The following is a 14,737-nucleotide window of genomic DNA, read 5'->3' on the forward strand; positions in this document are numbered from 1 at the left end:
CCTGTCTGTAGGCAGTGGCTAGGATTACGGTACAGTTTTCATAGCCTCCGATTCTAGGATTACGGAAGTTCAGTATTCCTAGACAACCCTATAGGGATAGGCTAGAATTACGGAAGTGATTAAGAGGCATCAAATATATGTTAGGACATACATAAATGATGTTGTTACTTATTTCACTTAAAATAGCAATTTTTCATGATGGCCATATTATTTCGTGTTATCGACCCGCTAATTTTGGTTAGTATAATCTTAAACAATATAATATGAAATAAGGCAACGTCTCAATTGAGAATCGTTACAGTCCATCAGCTTGCCCAGAAATATTTGTTTGTATCAAGTTAAAGGTAGATTTTGAAATAAAAAACAATGCTGCCCATATTTGTATTGATGTGCAAAAGGTTGCGGTTCGAACAAGTTATGTGGACGCTTATTAAGCACAAGGAAAAAACGTATTCTCTCAAAAAATCCAAAGTTAGATGCTCTGTGCATGTGCTGGAAGACCACTTTTTTGTTTAATTTGATAGTGTATCTCTTTCGGTATATATCACATGTTACCGTAAAGGGATCAATCTTGATTTTCGTAGGATTGATTCCCTATTAATGGCAGCACTCACTTCAGGTGTATAAACAGAGTAACAACTGTTTAAAAACTGTAGTCGAATGTTTTAAAAAAAAGAGACAAGAAAAAAGAAAGAAAGAAAGACAAAATAAAGAAAAAAAGAAGAAAAGAAAGAAAAAAACAGAAAGAGAGAAGAAAAAGAATAGAGAAGAAACAATGAAAAATGAAAGAAAAAAATGCAAAATTATTATTATGAAATAATAACATACTCTAAACAAAAAACAAAATTACACAATAAATTTTTTTAAAACATCATTTATGGTTGTCCTTACATATATTTGATGTCTTCTGAATACTTCAGTATTCTTAGCCTATCCTCATAGGGTTGTCTAGGAATATGGAACTTCCGTAATCCTAGAATTGGAGGCTTGGATTACGGTACCGTAATCGTAGCCACTGCCCCGTCTATAAATATATGTTGTAGTATTCCTCTGAAAACATTATATTTTTATAATCTCCATTTTGTAATAGTATGACAGCAGATGTCAATATTTTTAGCTCTTCTGAGCACTAAGTGCTCGTGGTGAGCTTTTAGGATCAGTGGATGTCTGTCGGCAGTCCCACTTCCACAATTTTTTTTTTTTAACCACATCTCCTCCTAAATGCCCATTTCATCCAAGCATCACAGGAATGTTTCTTCAAATCTAGGTCATTCATGCAGAATTCTGGTTGTAATAACAGCTGAAAAGAAAAATCTCAGAATCTGCTGGCCCGATTATGAAATAATTATACACAAATGATCCCTGTGTAACCTTCTACAAAGATTATGTAAATTATTCCACTTCATCAAAAAAATAGCTGCCAGAGGGTGTGGTCACTTTTCCCTATATGTGTATAGTGGAAACTTTCGAATCATTTTGTATGGAACTTCTGACTCGATTTTGTAATGTCAAACATATGGTCCTTCTGTGACCCTCTACCAAGATTGTTCAAATTATCCTGATTCTTCAAAAAACATGGCCACCAGGTGTTAAGATACACAGGTAGATTATCACGGGTTCTGATCAAAATAAACTAAGCCCACAGGCGCCGATTTAAAAAAATATTTTTGGAGGGGTCTTGGAAAATTCGGGAGCCAAGAGTGTAACTCGTTATACCGAATAATGTGGTGTATCGAATAGATTAACAAGGGTTTTGAGTGTAGTTTCAAAGACACATCAGACTGTTCAAGCTAGCAGTATAACTCCAGTGAGTGATCTAGGGCCATCTTGGCCCTCTTATTTAAAAGACATGGCCACTATGGGATGGTGCTTATTTTCCACTTATGGCTATACAGAAAAAACTCTTCTCTTGAATGGCTGGCTAGATTTCAAAATAATTTGACGATGAGTGACACTCTACAAAAATCCTTCAGATCATTCTGTTTTGTAAAATAAACATGGCCACTATAGATTAGGGCTAGTTTTCTATGTATGGTTATACAGAATATTTTGAAAATCTTCTCTTAAAGTTTTCCAAAATGACAGCAATGTTCCTTGGATGACCCTCTACAATATTCCTTGAAATAGTTCATCTTCATATAAAAGCATTGCCTTCAGGGGGCAGGGCTTGTATTCCCTAACTGGCTTGAAAATCTCCTCAAACCGCTGGCCCATTTGTAAAATAATTTCACAGCACTGTTCCTTAAGTGATCTTGTACCAGGTCCCTACAGAGTTCATTTAGTAATACATGGCTGTGGTATGGCAGAGCTAGTGGTTTCTATATTGCTGTATAAATACCTTTAGAAAGCTTTTCTTAAACCGCTGCTCTGATTTCAAAATAATTTGATGGTAATTTTCCTTGAGTCACTCACTATCAAATTCCTTCAGAACATTCTGTTTCATTATGAAACATGGCTGCCTAGGAACTCGGCTAGTTTTCTATGTATGGATGTTTGGAAAATTTTAAAAATCTTCAGATTTGAATACCTGGCCTGAATTCAAAATAATTTTGCACAGGTGTTCCTGGAGTGATTATAGTGACTGCAGCATCTGTCCGTTTGTCTGGAATTCATGTCAGGTCTATAACTTGAACATTCGTGGATGGATTTCAAAAAGACTTAGCAGAAATAATCAGTATGACATTGGAGATATGTCGCATGCAAGAACCATTAATCTACCCATCTAACTAATTGGATTATCTCCCTTTATTGAATGTCCATCCTGATTTCATGTCCATTCTGTAACTTTGATGTTCATGGATGGATTTCAAAATAATGTTCCACCAATAATTAGTATGACATGATGATGTGTTGCATGCAAGAAACTTATATCAGTTCCTCTACTTTTTTGAGTTATCTCCCTTTATTTATGGTCATATTGGAGATCCTGTCTGGTGTGTAAATTTGTTATCATTTATGGACTGATTTCAAAGAAAAATTATCACCAATGATCAGCATGATGTGATGATATGTAGTGTGCAAGAACTGAATCTTTATCTTTCATTTTTGAGTTGTCTCCCTTTATTAGTGTTCTTGTCCAGTGCATAACTGAAGGTCACAACTCGAGGTCAAAGGTTTGAGCCTTCCATTTCGTGTCCGCTCTGTTTCTCCTAAACCCCTTGAAGAAACTTTGGTCAAATGATCACCTTATCACCACGATGTGCAGAACTTATGAGTCAGTCATGTCGGCTCAAGGTCAAGGTCCAACGCAAGGTCAAAGGTTTGAGCCTTTCATTTCATGTCCGCTCTATCTCCTAAACCCCTTGAAGGATAATCATGAAACTTGGGTCAAATGATTACCATATCACAATGATATGCAGAACTTGGGAGTCAACTGTGTCGGCTCAATGTCAAGGTCACAACTCTAGGTCAAAGGTTTGAGCCTTCAGTTTTGTGTCTGCTCTATATCTCCTAAACCCCTTGAAGGATTTTCATGAAACGGGAAGGAATTTCAAGAAACTTGTGTCAAATCTTCTCCTCGTCAAGACGATGTGCAGAACTCATGAATCAGCCATGTTGGATTAAGGCCAAGGTCACAACTCGGGGTCAAATGTTTGAGCCTTTCATTTTGTGTCCGCTCTGTACCTCCTAAACCCCTTCAAGGATTTTCATGAAACTTTGGTCAATTGATCACCTCAACCAAAGAAGTATTAAATTTATTTTTATAACTCTTTGCCTCAACAAGATATGCAGAACTCATGAGTCAGCCTTGTTGGCTCAAGGTTAAGGTCACAACACAAGGTCAAAGGTTTGAGCCTTCCAGTCTGCTCCGTATCTCCTAAACCCCTTGAAGTATTTTAATATGACTTGGCTATAATATTCCCCTTATCAAGACAATACGCAGAATTTAAAAACCACCCCTGCCAGCTTAAGGTCAAGGTCACAACTCGAATGTTTAATGGTTCCACCCAATACCATCAACCCTTTCACTATCTATAACAGAGACGGAGATATAGCTGTCACTTTCAGACTGCCTTGTAGAAATTTAGCAGGGTAATGGTTAAAGATACAAATAAATACGAAACTCAATAACAAAATCTCTTTCCTTGTAGGTCACTGTTGAGGACAATATGCACACTAATATATTAATAAAAGATTAAAAAGACATGAATCTTTTGCATATGCCACTTTTGCGTGTAATAATTTTATAACACAAAAAAAACATCTTTGTATTTCAAACAAATTATTGTTTGCTACGCCGAATGTATAACAATAATTCAACAGTGTGCATGATTTGTTATTGTTTATGATATACAATTTCAAACTGTGCTCAGTCGAATTTTAATATTTAAATTTTTTTATTGTCTATATGGCGTTATGAAAACTGTTTTTTCAAGGTCACTTTTTGAAAGACGGTGGTTATTTATACAACTTGTACTATTTGATACATGAATTCTTCTTTCTACAGTTATACATGCCTCCTTTCTATCATGTTCGACCTTGTACTAGTTTAGATAACAATAGAGGTGCATGTGCTCTGTATAGGATTGTCAGGAGATGACCTTGTCTTTAAAGACACCAGCATAATTATTTCTTAAATGACAGGCGTATTGCACAATTTGCACACGAACTGAGCATGGATTCATTCATGTTGAAAAGTAACTAAGTGACTATGTAAAGATTTACCCAACAGATTTTATCAGTTAACTATTTTGCACCGGGTGTCCGTTTTCGTTTCATAGACACACTGCTAACTATTTAAAACTATTTGCATTGAATTACAGAAAGAACCTACTGAATGGACACACAATATGCATAAAAATCTGATATTTTACAATGCTTTTATGGTCGAGTAGCACGAATTTCATGAGACACATGTTGATAAAATTTTAATTGGCTCAACTCGGATTACGTTACTCTGTTCAATGAAACATTCAACATGTCTCCACCAGGAAAGCTGAAATAATCAACAGATAAAATAAAACACTGATACTTGAAGTTTGTTGATCGCGGATGAATACGAAAGAAAAGTACTCTAAAAGAATATGGTAAATGTTGCGTCGGAGTTAAAGCAGAGAAATATAAAAAAAAAATGAGAACGCTTCTTTATATGAAACCTAATGATTGTTGATATGTCGAGTACCACTTAAATGATAATAACGGAGGAGCTTAAATACCCGGTGGTGAGTTTTGCATCTAGTCTTGCTAATGCGGTGCCTTTCTGTGTCCTTTTGGCACTTCTGTGAATTTTCTATTGCACCCATACATGTTCTCAATCAGTGTGCACGTTTATACGTTTTCACGTGCTGTAATTTCCATGCGGAGTGTTGGACTGCCGTCCTTTCTTTTAATATAAGATTTCTTTAATTGGATAATTCCATGAAATGTCTGCAGTAGCTGCTGTATGTAGCACTTATTGATAAGAGTTCGTCAAGCCTTGAGGTATTTGATCGTCATGTCAGGTTGCCACGAATGTTTAAGGCACTAATATTTCAGCATGATCTTCCACTAAGGTTACAATGAGGCCTTTTTAGCTCGACTATTCAAAGAATAGTCTAGCTATTCTACTCACCCTGGCGTCGGCGTCAGCGTCGGCGTCACACCTTGGTTAAGTTTTTGCATGCAAGTACATACAGCCATCAATTAAAGACATATAGCTTTGAAACTTATTTTTTCTTTTTCTAGGTCAATTACCAACCTCTCTGGGTCAAGTCCCATAACTCTGACATGTATTTTGAGCAAATTATGCCCTCTTTTGGACTTAGAAAATTTTGGTTAAAGTTTTACATGCAAGTTACTATCTCCAAAACTAATGCAGATATTGATTTGAAACTTCACATGTGTTTTCGGGGTTACAAAACTAGTTGATAGCAGCAAGTCCTATAACTCTGACCTTCATTTTGGCCAAATTATGCCCCCTTTTGGACTTTGCAAATTCTGGTTAAAGTTTTGCGTGCAAGTACATACAGCTATTTTTAAAAGGCATATAGATTTGAAACTTATTTTTTCTTTTTCTAGATCAATTACCAACCTCACTGGGTCAAGTCCCATAACTCTGGCATGTATTTTGAGCAAATTATGCCCCCTTTTGGACTTAGAAAATTTTGGTTAAAGTTTTACATGCAAGTTACTATCTCCAAAACTAATGAAGATATTGATTTGAAACTTCACATGTGTCTTCGGGGTTATAAAACTAGTTGATAGCAGCAAGTCCCATAACTCTGACCTTCATTTTGGCCAAATTATGCCCCCTTTTGGACTTAGCAAATTCTGGTTAAAGTTTTGCGTGCAAGTACATACAGCTATTACTAAAAGGCATATAGATTTGAAACTTATTTTTTCTTTTTCTAGATCAATTACCAACCTCACTGGGTCAAGTCCCATAACTCTGGCATGTATTTTGGGCAAATTGTGCCCCCTTTTGGTTAAAGCTTTACATGCGAGTGTCTATCTCCAAAACTAATGCAGATATTGAATTGAAACTTCACATGTGCCTTCGGGGTTATAAAACTAGTTGATAGCAGCAAGTCCCATAACTGATATGCATTTTGGTCAAATTATGCCCCCTTTTGAACTTAAAACTCTTTTGATATTTAACCTTTTTGGGTAATATTTTCCTGCTTCTGGGACAATATTTCGAATAGTCGAGCTTGGCTGTCTTACGGACAGCTCTTGTTTGATGTGCTAAGTATCAATGAACCAATGTAGAGGATCGAACGATCCATTAGCAAACATAGGAAGAGGCCACTAGGCTCGCGACCGTCTTTCCCTAATATTGAATCTACCATGAAAAGTTGATGTTTTTAAGTTACCCAACATAGAAAATAACATGGAAGAATGAGATCCCCACGTGACCGGGCCCTGAGTGCGAATGGAGTTATGTCATAAGTTTGTTACTGGCGGATAGCAATGTCACGTATTTTCAAAACTTCTTAACTGACGTATAGTCTGGACACGCAACTTGAGATATAAGCACTGTCGCTGCAGGTGACGTGTTGTCGGGTAACAATGAGTGATTATCCGTGTGTTAATATATTTGAAGATTTCATCAGGAAATGCGATTCCTAAGTATTTGATCTCTTATTATGACCTCACCTCGGATACACTTCTCTAGCTTTTGTGAGCTACAATTCGTGTTATGTTGAATAGTTTCATATTACTCTTAAAATCCCTGATTAATAGAAACATAGTTTTCTCAAAAAAGGATTAGAAATGACCTGTTTACTGACCTCTTCTCTCGAGGCATCTTAACATTTTTTGACAATATCTTAACCATATTCGTTTCTTCGATCTAACTTGTTGTGCAGTTGTAATGATAATGATGATACATTAAGTGTTTTTTTTTTTTTTGAAAGCGGGCGCATTTTCTGTTTTCTTGTTTATAAATCATTTTCTACTGAAACAGATGAATACAAGACTGTTGTATTATGTGTCGTGATACTGCTGAAAGACGAACCATTTTAATCATTTAATACATTTTTTAGACTTGGTAAAATGGAGAAGGGCACCCGGTGCAATATAGAGAAGAATCACAAGTATATTGAAGTAGCCTACATTAAGTTCAAACATGTAACTGAATTTAGTGAATATGTTACACCCATATGTAGAATAAGATCTTTATCAATATGATTGAATCGTTATCGCATTATAAAAGAATTTAAGAAATAATATATAGCAGAAATATATTAAACATATCGAAACGAAACGAAGAGGCAACGCGCCCGTGGAATACCCTCAATTTCACGAGGGCGTAGCCCAAGCGAATTCTACACCAGCCGTATAACATCGTCGTATTGGTAGGATTTCTCTGATATATATGAGCCACACCATGAGAAAACCAGCATTGTGCATTTGCGACCAGCATGGATCCAGACCGCATCCGCACAGTCTGGTCAGGATCCATGTTGTTCGCTTTCAAAGCCTATTGCAATTAGCGAACAGCATGGATCCTGACCAGACTGCGCGGATACGCAGGCTGGTCTGGAGGCTTGCTGGTCGCAAATGCACTATGTTGGTTTTCTCATGGTGCGACTCAATTATGTATTTTATGTTAATAAGTAGATGAAATAGGAGAGCACAAATAGTATGTCGCCGTGACGTCAACGCTTAACCGCGTGTCATGTAAAGCACGGAAAGTAACACGTCCCCGCGGAATTAAAGAAGACCTCTTTTGGGTTATTCTGCGCGCCTAATAATCGATACAGTGTTTGTGCAGCACCTTTTTGTTATTTCATTTCGATTCTGAAGCGCCTTTTGAATAAAATAATAGATCAAATGTGAAAGATTAACACTGACAAATATTTATTATTTAGAAACTTACTATTATCTCCCTTTATCTATGTTGGTTGCGCAACCAGGATGGATTGGAAATCTATGAGTTAGGAAGATACAACTATTTCAAAACTTACATTTTGGTTCAGTTATTCAGATCTTTTAATATCTATCAAATGCTAATGTTAAACTAGAAATTATATTGAAATCAAACGAAATAGTCCACTTTTTGAATACTTCCACCAAATGAATGTAATTACAAAATTTCACATTTCTAATAGGGATCTTCCTCTTTGTAACTGGTCTAAATCCCTAACAGAATACACTAAAGATAAAAAAGTCATGAAAGTTCCTTTAATTGTGATAGATCTCTTTTAAAACATTCTTATGAATTATTTAGCTTCATTGAACAATAAGATGGAATCTTTTAAGATTCAGAAAATGTTTTGAAATGGATATAATGGTTTTGAAAAGGAAAAAAACGCGACAAGTTAAGCTTTATAGATATGGTCCCCGGTATTTACGAGCGAAAGGTACAAAATGTAAATTGATCCTGCATGTAACGGAAACCACTTTCCTTTTTACAATGTAATCTGATATAAAACTCTCCAAAGTTTGTTTGGTTTTCTAGGGTGTTCCGTTAGGGCCAGCGCCTGCTTCCTGTGAACGCGAAGCGCGAAGGTACGGCGATATGATGACGAAACGGGTGATGGCGAAGCATGACAGTACGATGACAATATTACGACAGTGCGATGGCGAAGCGCGACAATACGATGGTTACAGTCCGTCATACTGTCGCTCTTCACCATCGTAGTGTCGCGCTTCGCCATCACACTGTCACTCTTCACCATCGTAGTGCCACCATCATCGTATGCGCTTCACCATCGTACTGGCGCCTTCCTGTAAAGCATGCGCAAAATAATTCACTTAGTCTGCATGCCGTCAGACGGAGGGGCGTGCTTTGGATTTCCTTACTAATAATCTTGTTTGATATGGTATGTCAAAGGTTGCTAAATTATATATGTATGTTGTTATTATGTCTCCCCCAGGAGACATATTGTTTTTGCCCTGTCCGTCCGTCTGTCCGTCCGTCCGTCCGTTCGTACGTCACACTTCATTTCCAAGCAATAACTGGAGAACCATTTGACCTAGAACCTTCAAACTTCAAAGGGTTGTAGGGCTGCTGGAGTAGACGACCCCTATTGTTTTTGGGGTCACTCCATCAAAGGTCAAGGTCACAGGGGCCTGAACATTGAAAACCATTTCCGATCAATAACTAGAGAACCACTTGACCCAGAATGTTGAAACTTCATAGGATGATTGGTCATGAAGAGTAGATGACCCGTATTGATTTTAGGGTCACCCCGTCAAAGGTCAAGGTCACAGGGGCCTGAACATTGAAAACCATTTCCGATCAATAACTAGAGAACCACTTGACCCAGGATGTTGAAACTTCATAGGATGATTGGTCATGAAGAGTAGATGACCCTTATTGATTTTGGGGTCACTCCGTCAAAGGTCAAGATCACAGGGGCCTGAACATTGAAAACCATTTCCGATCAATAACTAGAGAACCACTTGACCCAGAATGTTGAAACTTCATAGGATGATTGGTCATGAAGAGTAGATGACCCCTATTGATTTTGGGGTCACTCCGTCCAAGGTCAAGGTCACAGGGGCCTGAACATTGAAAACCATTTCCAATCAATAACTAGAGAACCACCTGACCCAGAATGTTGAAACTTGATAGGATGATTGGTCATAAAGAGTATATGACCCTTATTGATTATGGGATCACTCCGTCAAAGGTCAAGGTCACAGGGGCCTGAACATTGAAAACCATTTCTGATCAATAACTAGAGAACCACTTGACCCAGAATGTTGAAACTTCATAGGATGATTGTACATGCAAAGTAGATGACCCCTATCGATTTTGGGGTCACTCCATCAAAGGTCAAGGTCACAGGGGCCTGAACATTGAAAACCATTTCCAATCAATAACTAGAGAACCACCTGACCCAGAATGTTGAAACTTCATAGGATGATTGGTCATAAAGAGTAGATGACCCTTATTGATTATGGGATCACTCCGTCAAAGGTCAAGGTCACAGGGGCCTGAACATTGAAAACCATTTCTGACCAATAACTAGAGAACCACTTGACCCAGAATGTTGAAACTTCGTAGGATGATTGTACATGCAAAGTAGATGACCCCTATCGATTTTGGGGTCACTCCATTAAAGGTCAAGGTCACAGGGGCCTGAACATTGAAAACCATTTCCGGTCAGTAACTTGAGAACCACTTGACCCAGAATGTTGAAACTTAATAGGATGATTGGTCATGCAGAGTAGATGACGCCTAACGATTTTGGGGTCACTCTGTGAAAGGTCAAGGTCACAGGTACCCGCACATTGAAAACCATTTCCGGTCAGTAACTTGAGAACCACTTGACCCAGAATGATGAAACTTCGTAGGATGATTTGTCATGCAGAGTAGATGAACCCTAACGATTTTAGGGTCACTCTGTTTAAGGTCAAGGCCACAGGGGCCTGAACATGGAAAACCATTTCCAATCAATAACTTGAGAACCTCTCGACCCAGAATGTTGAAACTTCATAGGATGATTGTTCATGCAGAGTAAATGACCCTTATTGTTTTTGGGGTCACTCCGTTAAAGGTCAAGGTCACAGGGGCCTGAACATTGATAACCAGTTCCGATCAATAACTTGAGAACCACTTGACCCAGAATGTTGAAACTTCATAGGATGATTGAACATGCAGAGTAGATGACCCCTATTGATTTTGGGGTCAGTCTATTAAAGGTCAAGGTCACAGTGGCCTGTTCATGTAAAATCATTTTTTGGAAATAACTTGAGAACCACTTGACCTACAATGTTGAAACTTAATAGGATGATTGGACATGCAGAGTACATGACCCCTATTTATTTTGAGGTCACTTGATCAAAGGTCAGGGTCACAGGAGCCTGAACAGTGACTTGAGAACCACTAGGCCACGAGTGTTGAAATTTAGCGGGATGACTGGACATGCCAAGTAGATGATCCCTATTGCAGCCAACCATCAGTGTCTCTTTGACTTTCGCTCCTGACCCCTATTGACTTCTTGCCTATAGGACTTTGCATTGGGGGAGACATGCGCTTTTTTACAAAAGCATTTTCTAGTTATTGTATGTTTGTAATTGTTATTCAATGTCGTGTCATTCATATCTAAAGTTTGCTATTGTTATAGTATAAATTATGTCGTTATTCTTACTGTAAAAATCATTATTGTTATTCTTTATTTCGTTATTGTATCTTTGATATTGTTATTCAGTGTCGTGGCATTCATATTCTAAGTCTTACCATTATTATTGTATATGTCGTTATTCTTATTGTATGTTCGATATTCTTATGGTAAAAGTCATTCTTGTTATTCTATATTTCGTTATTGTGATTGTATCTCTGATATTGTTATTCAATGTCGTGTCTTTCATATTCTAAGTCTGACCATTACTATTGTATATGTCGTTGTTTTTATTGTATGTTCGACATTCTTATGGTAAAAGTCATTATTGTTATATATTTCGTTATTGTTATTGTATCCGTCATTCCGCCCGCCCTCCATTTCGTGTCCGGTCCATAACTCTGTCATTTATCAACGGATTTTGATACTACTTGGCACAAATGTTCCCCATAATCAGACGAGGTGTCATGCGCAAACCCGGATCCCAATCTCGTAGGTCAAGGTCACACAGGTAAAAGATAAACTGGGCTTTTTTTTGCAGTTTCGTGTCCGGTCCATAACTCTGTCATTCGTCAAGGGATTTTAATATTACTTGGCACAGATGTTTCCCATACTCAGACGACGTGCCATGCGCAAAACCCGGACCCCTACCTCAAAGGTCAATGTCATTATTTCTAAAAATAGATGTAATCTACAATTCTTATCTTTTTAATTAACATTTGAACCGTAAGGGGTATTGTGTTTATACCAACCCCCTTGGGGGAATTCATTTGATTGGGGTCAGGTCAAGGTCACCAAGGTCATTGTTATTAAAAATATAATAAATAGAAAAATTGGTTTCTCTTAGGAACCAACATGCATCAAACCGTGTTATCACAATCGTACTGTCGCGCTACGCCAACTTACCGTCGTACTTGCGCTCATCGCATTCATAGGGACGAGGCGCTGGCCCTAACGGAACACCGTACTTTCCGGAGAAGGAAGGTTTCAGATTACAAAAGAGAATATAATAAGGTTATTATAACAGTAGCTCGATCTGAGATTCTGTATTCAGCTCGAGTTGATTTTGCCAGGTTTGGTCTCATGATGCGCGCATGCGCCGTGTGTGACCCGTCCGTGCAAAATCCACGAGAGCCGAATACAAAATCCCAGATCTAGCTATTGTTGTAATGACCCTTTTATTATATATCTCTACCGTTTTTTTTTTTATTTGTAATCGAACGAAATCTTAAATGTTTGCTGATGTTAAAATGAAATGAATGATGTTTTTGTGTGCGCTATTTATAAAACTGTGTCAACTCATGCATATTTATGACAGTACTCCAGCAACATACAATACGGGATTTTTTTCAGCCTGTTCGCATTTCCTTGTGAAATGCATACTGTATTTTTGACAGAATTGATATAGGTTTATAATAAATAAGTATATCAGGACCAAACAATTTGTTCGGTTTAGAGAGGTTTCCGGATTTGAGGGGTTAGGATTAAAGAGGTTTCACTGTATTTCATGTTCTTTTAACGGTATGTATCCACATTGTATTCGTTTTAATGTTTAGATATCTTGCATTGTTATATCTCATTGACTCACTGAAAAACAAATATGAAGAAAAATAAAAGATCCTTTTACACACGAGGATATCACGCGCGAGCGTTTTATGTGCGTGCATAAATGTGCATGTCTATATACAGGTAAGTGAGGTAGTCTTTTCGGTTGAGTTCTACTTATGTGACATATTTTCGTGAATAAAGCTGAAAATTATGGTGGTTGATTTGTGCCAATTAGTTAATTCGTTCTGTCGCACGTCGTTATGGTGCCCCGCCGAATGTCGCCCCCGAATATAACGGTATGGCACAAGTCAGCCACCATAGAAAATGAAGATATTTCGTCCTCTCTTTTCAACCGTTACAAATCGTTAGGAAAAGACCCTTTGACGGTAACTGTTTTTTTATCTTGATAGCGAGCAATTACTATTCTAACAATTACAGACGAAAATAACCCTTCATTTAACTTTTTTTCTTTTGATTTTTAAAAAAAAATAATATTGTCATTCTGACACGAGGTCATCAATAGAAAACGTAAATGGACAATTATTAATACAATGTAACGACATTATCACATAAAAACTCAGTAATTATATATGTTTATCATTCAGCACACCGTTACTTGTGATGAAATCAAATAAAACTATGGGTCGCCGTATCCGGCATATTTATTCAAAACAATTGGGATAGGTTTATAATGGGCGGGGTAGGGTGGAGTAAAATATAGCGTTTTATTATCTATGACATAGTGCAAATGCTACCAGTAAACGAATGCATGTTCCTGAAATATATTCTTGGCACAAGCGTCTGGCGGCGTGAGAGAAAACATATTACTTAAACATCTGTCGTAATAACATAAATTCAATCTCTAGCTTCAAATCTAGTATGTGAACAAACATTAGTTTAACAGAGGAGATAAACTGATGAAGTATTCCAGACGGATTACCGTTTTTTGTACACACCTTTTTATCTCATTCCCATCTAACAATATTACATCTTATAACACGCTTAATAAAATGCTATCCAATTCAAAATGTGTAAGAAGAATGTAACTTTGCGAAAAGCGGACCTAATTCAGTAAGTGTTTAAAGTATTTATGATCAATTTCAACCCAAACTGCCTGCTCAATAACTCAAGCCCATTCAAAGTCATCTTCAAGCAAACTTCAAAGACTTATCCCGGAAGTAAAACTACACATTTTGTAAAATTTCAGATAAAATGCGCGAGTTGACTTTCTGTAAGATTGTGCAAGATCAATGAAAATTGTAAAGGGCGTTATCCGAGCAAGCATTTAAGAAGAATTGCGCATTTTTGTAAAAAATGCAAAAGAGCAATAACTCCTTAACCAAGTATGGTAAACGCATGTCAAAGTTATTTGCCCCCACCAACTTCATCCCCCTCCCCGCCCCCACCCCCCACTCCTCCCCATGCATCCAAATCATATAATCGCTATGTAAAAAAGGTAAATAAAACAGCATTGTAGGGTTTAACTGTAAATGCAACCGGATACAACATTACGAAGGGTATTCAGATTGTGTAAACAATAAAAAAAGATAAATATTACAAACGTAGACATTATACGCATAGTATTTAGAAAGATGAGATGCATAGTTTACAAACTAAAATTAAATAATACTTGCAGTCTTTACTGTGCATAGTTTACAAACCAAACTTAACTAACACTTACAGTCTTTTACTACAAT

The sequence above is a fragment of the Mercenaria mercenaria genome, chromosome 10, assembly GCF_021730395.1.
Source record: "Mercenaria mercenaria strain notata chromosome 10, MADL_Memer_1, whole genome shotgun sequence".
Lineage (NCBI taxonomy): Eukaryota > Metazoa > Mollusca > Bivalvia > Venerida > Veneridae > Mercenaria > Mercenaria mercenaria.